Source organism: Geospiza fortis, unplaced genomic scaffold (genome assembly GCF_000277835.1).
Source record: "Geospiza fortis unplaced genomic scaffold, GeoFor_1.0 scaffold11, whole genome shotgun sequence".
NCBI lineage: Eukaryota > Metazoa > Chordata > Aves > Passeriformes > Thraupidae > Geospiza > Geospiza fortis.
Window position 1 is genome coordinate 386550 of NW_005054304.1, and position 5904 is coordinate 392453.

Genomic DNA, 5904 nt, shown 5'->3' on the forward strand with positions numbered 1-5904 from the left:
AAAATGAAGGTAAAAGAAAAAAAAAAAAAAAGAGAGAGAGAGAAAAGAGAAGCACCGGGAAAAAGAAAAAAAAATGACTTAAAAATACATTTTTTAAAATGTCATATATTGCAACATATTGATGCATTTGTCATACGTTTCTACTTAAATTATTAAGCACTTATGGTTTAGATGTAATAATAATTCTATGTCAGGGTAAATTTTTATTTTGGATATGAAGATAAGGGCGAGGGGAGCGCGGCGGGGCCGGCGGGCGGCGGGCCGGGGTCCTGCATGCACCGGGCGCTACCCCTATCCGGCCCCGCCGCCCGCGCCCCTTCCCCCCGAGTGTCACTGGTGCCCGTGGAATGGAGTCTCGGTAGTTCCGTGTTTACCTTCCCTTTCCCGTTTGGGTTTGGTTTTTGTTTTTTTTTTTTTTTTCCTCGCCCCTCTGGAAAAAAAAAAAAAGATTTATTAAACTTTATAGTTTATCCGGGTATGTTGGATGCTTTGACAATAAATGACTTTATTTTCTTCAAAGCACCTGGACGTTAATCGATGCGGGGGAGCGGGCGGTGACGAAGGGGTGGCGAAGGGATGGCAATGGTGTTCCCGGCCGCACCGGGCCGCAGGGAAGGGCAGGAAAGCCCGACCACGCCGCCTGTTCTCTGTGCTCTCCTTCCCTGCTCCCCTGCCTCCCTCCATTCGGCCCCTCCGACATCTGTCCGTCCTTCCTCTTTGCGTCTTTGCTTTCGTCCGGCATTTTATTCAGCCTTTATCTCTCTCCTTCATCCTGTTTTTCCCTTCCTTTCCTCTCCCCTTCGTCTTTTGGTTGTCTTTAATTTATTTCATTTTACCTTTCTTTTTCTTTCTGTCTTTCTGTGTTTTGCTATTTTCCCACCTACCCTCTTCCAGCAGCCCGTATTGCTCCCCACCCTTGCCACGGCTGTGGGTGGTCGCGGGCTTGCAGGATGGGCACAGCCACGGAGGTGGCCCGGAGGTTGTCTGGGGTGACAGGACCCAGGGGAGCCCCCAGCCTACAGTGTCGTGGGGTAGGGAGCGCTTGAAGGGGCCAGGGGTGGGTCCCCTCTGTCCTGGTGCATTACCGGGGTGGTGGCATCGCAGCCAGGGGCGCCCGGGAGGGCCAAGACAAGGGGGACACTCCCGGGCACGGGTGCACAGCCTGCAGCGGGCGCGTTCAGTGCCAGCCCCGCTTTGGGGGGCACGGGAGGGCACCGGGGCACGCACAGCCCGGGGATGTTCAGGAAACCCATTTCCACACACAGGCTGCCATCATCCCGGCACCGACGCTGTGCCAGGTCACTGGTAGGGACAATATCCCAAAGCTGCCGGAGCTGTGCAAGGCTGGAGCCCACAATGTCACATCAATGGGGTCCAGGTGCCACCGGCGTCGGCGGCCGTGGGGTTTGGGGTTTGCACGGGGTACCCGTGATGCAGCTTCCCGCTGATGTTGCTCGCTCTCAGCGCGCTGACCCCGGCACGCCGGTACCAATGACCCCCAAGGCACGCCAGGATCCGGAGCGGCCCCCTGCTCTCATTCCTTGCCTCTGGAATACACATAGCCTCGCCTGCCGCCGTTAATTGCGGGGGCGAGACACTGATCATCCCGTGGATTTTCCTTAAAAAGCAGTGCCACCCCGGCTCGTCCCGCTTTTGAGGGTTCCCCGGGATGCTCCCCGGGCTCCGGGGGATGCGGGCGGGCTGCGGGATTCGCCTCTCCGACAGCCCCGGGCCGGCTTTGGGGCCGGCTCCCTCCCGCAGCCGGGGAGGTTCACAGCGGCGGCGTTAGTTATGTTCTGCCTGGCTCCCTGCGCTTGTCCGGGTGCTGCTACTGGAGGGATGGTGCTTCCGCTGCACGAAGGTGCACTCGGGAACCCAGCACACGCCCGCAGGTTTCACAGTCTCCTCCATCTACCCCAAATATTGTATGGCTTTTCACAGCCGTGGGGTGTGCTGTGCCCCTGCCCTGGCAGCCTCCTGCAGCAGCATGCTTTCTGTGTGTTCCTTGGGACTCTCTCAGAAGGCATTCTGCTAAACCCCAGGACTTCTCCCACTGGGGTTGGATCAGGGGTTGCAGTCAGCCCTCTAAAAGCACTGTTAGACAGGGCACACGTGGTGCAGCAGGTGCCTGCATTGTTACTGCCACACAAAGCTCACGCTGTTTCTGTCTAAAAGCACAAAAATCTACAGGCTAGGGAATTTAATCCAAAACTTTGTTTTGGTGAAATCAGATATCGAACTCCAAAGTGATAAATCAAACTCCAACTGATGCTTCCTGCACAAGCAGAACATGCTGTAATAAGGGCAGGCAGTGCCCATGATCCTGAGGAGTTGGCTGTTGTATGGAGAGGGTTCACAGAGGTTCCCCTTGGGCCTTTTGGGATCAGGGCTTGGCCACAGCACATCCCTCATTCCCCAGAGGGTTGCTGGCTCTCCTCAGGTCAGCAAGGGTACCATTGCCACATACTGCTCCTTTGTCATCATTTCTGCTGCTTAGGAAACAGGAAGAGAATTTTTTTTATTTTCATTTTTTTCCTTATTTTTTTTTTCTTTAGATGTCTTTCCCTGTCTGCGGTTGATGCTGTGCTGTGTCTCTGCACAGCACAGAAGCTGACTGGGCTGTGGCACCAGCTGGCTTTCCCCCATGCAGGGTCCTCACCTGACATCACAGACCAGAAAATTCCCTTCTGGGGCATTTCTCTGGGACAGAGCTGCCCTTGTAAGCCTCTGCCAGAGCCCACAGATGCATTTGCCTCTGAAACCCACCGACAAGGGGCATCTTTGATGTGCTGCAGAGGAAGAGCAAGTAGGAGCTGGGAATAAGGACAAGCAGCCTTCAGATTTGGGGAGCCCCTTCCCTATGCCCTGCGGCACTTAGACTGCTCCGCATTCCCTGTAGCTGGGCCACACTGCAAATCACAGTGATAATAATTCAACAAATCCTGATTTTAATGCTGCTCCTGGGGAGCAGAAGACAGCTTTGCACCCACAGAGGTTTCTGTTTGAAGGCAGCCTTGGGCAGCAGACCCACAGGCTGTGCACTTTGGGCTGGAGCTGGGGCTAGCTGCCTGCCTGGGGGCCTGATCCCCTCCTGCCCAAGCCAGCAGGAGCTGTGCCTGTGTAGGTTTGGGAATGGATTAGCACTGGGCACCTGAACTGCTCCCCAGTGTGGGCACGGGCTGTACAGAATGTCACATAGATTCTGTCCCCTAGGTATGGAGAGAGGTGTACAGGCGAGGCTCTCACAACCTCTGAAAATCCTCACAGCCTTCCTGAGGCCACCCCAAAATCTGTGTGTTGGGTTTTGTGCTGTGTGTGAAGGTGCCAAGCAGCGTGCTGGACGGATGGACATCTGCTGCCACTGCTGCGAGGAGGCCGAGCTCCTCTGTGTGCAGTGCCTATCTCCAGTTAACCTCTCACTGGTTACATTTGGAAAATCAGCTACTAGGATTTCACTGCAACACCCAGCTCTGGAAAACGCGTTGTTCAGCTGTGGATGTCTAAGAAAGGCTGAAGTGGTTCCCTTGTTTGAAAATCCCATGAACTGTATGGTATTCCTTCCCTGCTTTCCCTGCTGCTAAGGACTGATTTGGAGTGGGGAAAGACCTGGCCCAGTACAGAACGTGTTGATTGTGTGCTTAGAACAAAGACAAACAAAAACCAAAACACAGGGGGGGATATTTCTGTGAGATACACTGCTGTCCTGCAGAATACTGGAATGCCTCGAGTGCTCTGAGTTTTATTTAAAGACATAGTGCTTTTCACTTGTTAGAATTTTTTTCTTTCCTTATCCCGGTGGCTTGTGAGGTGGCTTCTGAGTGATCTCAGTGACATTCGTGCCTGTGGGGCATGTTAACCACTTGCACCTGTGCTTTCCCCACCACCTGAAGGTAATAATCATCTTAATTATGTAAGAGGAGGACAATCATCTCAATTGAATTCACCTGTTCTAATGCACATCCTCCCTCCTGGTAACAGGTTTGGACAATCATCCTAATCAAATTAACCTTTTTCAATGCACCTCCTCCTGGTGGAGCGTTTGGTTCTGCAAAGCTCCTGGAGCAGCTGTGGTTCTCTGTGTTTCAGGAGAGGAGATACTTCCAGAGGGATGTGCAGGGGGACCTGGGGACCAGCCATCCCCCTTTGACTGTGGTGAGTCTCCTTCAGGCACATCCTCGTTGCAGGGGTTTTGTTTCCAGGCTCTGCTGGCTGCTCTCATGTCTCTCCATGCTTTGCCTGGTGTATTTTTAAGTGGCAATTTAGCAGCACCAGGCTGACATTGGGAGGGGGGAGCGTTCCTGTGGCGCAGCTCGCAGGCCCGGTGCTCTGCAGCAGATCAAACAGGCTCAGAAGAGTCCTTCTCATCTTCAGTCAGGGAATTTTACACTTGAAACACAACTTTGCCTTCCCATTTGCCGACTTTTCTCTGTAACCGAGCCCTGAATAATTTAAATAACATAACATCAGCATTAGGCTTCCGAAGCTGCTGGTGTGTGTGAGTGAGGGTTGCTACTGCCAAAGGCAATTACACACAATTGCTCTGGGAAGTTCACTATTACATCTGCTTATTTATTTAGGTTTAAACCTCATGTTTGGTTTGTTGTTACATTGGTGTTCTTTGGGGCTTTTTTTGAGCTGTGATGCAGGAGTGCCTGGAGTATTTGAAAAGGATGTGTTAGGCAGGGGAAGAATTAGGAAGCACCCAGAACCACACAGCACTGTTTGTGAGCTCTGAAGTGTCACGGTGAGGATGAAAACACACCTTATGCTATGGGGACTTGTGTCAGTCACATCTCCACAGTGAGGGTGGTTGGGTGTTGCTCTGAGGGGCGCAAGGGAGTCCCCAGAGAAGGGGGGTGCTGTCCTGCAGCTGTCCTATTCCACAACAAAGGAAAGAGGAGTCCAGGCAATCAGTGAACCCCCAAGGGCTCTGCTGCCTCACTGGGCCCTCCCCCAGAAAGGGCCAGGAATGTTCACTGCAGTGGGGGTCCTTCCAAAAGCAGGTCTTGGGGACCAGCCTGGGCAAGAACACCTGGCTGGTGTGACTTCTTGGTGGCCACCCTCCCTCGGAGGTTTGAGATGTCTGGGAATTCTTCAGGGGGGAAATAACAGCAGTGTGAGTGAGCAGAGGATGCCTGGCAGCCAGGGTGGGGCCAGGAGTGCTGTTGGAAACTGTGAGGGTGCACAATAGGGTGGAAGCTGAGGGGGCTGGACTTGCTGGTGAACCTCTGGCCACAGATGATTTCCAAAGGTGAGTATCCCTGGCCTGGGCAGGCAGGTGCCTCCTTTCTGCTCCTGGGCTGCTGCTGTGCCTGCTCACCCCCAGGATGGTAACTGTGAACATTTTTGAATTTGCTTTTTACTTTCAGGGGCAGAAGTGGTTTCTGCTGCCTCAGATGGAGAACAGGGATTTTGCTGCCGTGATCCTGTACCTGCTGCAGCCTTTACACCAAGATGCCCAAGAGGAAATCCTCCTGGAGCAAGGTGGCCTTCTCTCCTCAGCTGTGCTGCTACCGGAAGTCTTGCACAAACACCGCTCAAGAGGTGAGGAAGTCCTGCAGCTCCTCATGCTTCTCAGGGATCCGGATTGGGGATCAGCATGTGCGTGTAATTCAAGAGGAGGTGGGTAAGTGGAAGTCATGGCTTTTACCAGGCTAACCACTACAGCTGGGAGAAGTAAACAAGGTTTAAGCGCCCTGACCTTCCTGCAGGTATGTGCATCTATATATAGGGCAGTCTATGTATACACGTCTATATATAACACTTGTGCATATAGCTCTGTGGATATAGATATCTGCTGAGAAATGGTTTGAAATGGCAGCAATGCTGTGAGATCATCTGCTCGCGCCAGCCTGTGCCAGGTGTCACCCAGGCAGGCTGCAGCTCCTCGAGCCTGTGTCCCTC

General features: G+C 53.1%; 1 protein-coding gene across 1 annotated transcript in view; it reads left to right on the forward strand.

Annotated features, from left to right (window-relative positions):
• Positions 1-5904, forward strand: part of LOC102039574 (fibroblast growth factor 5) — a 15850-nt gene that overhangs the window by 2478 nt on the left and 7468 nt on the right. The window lies entirely within an intron of this gene.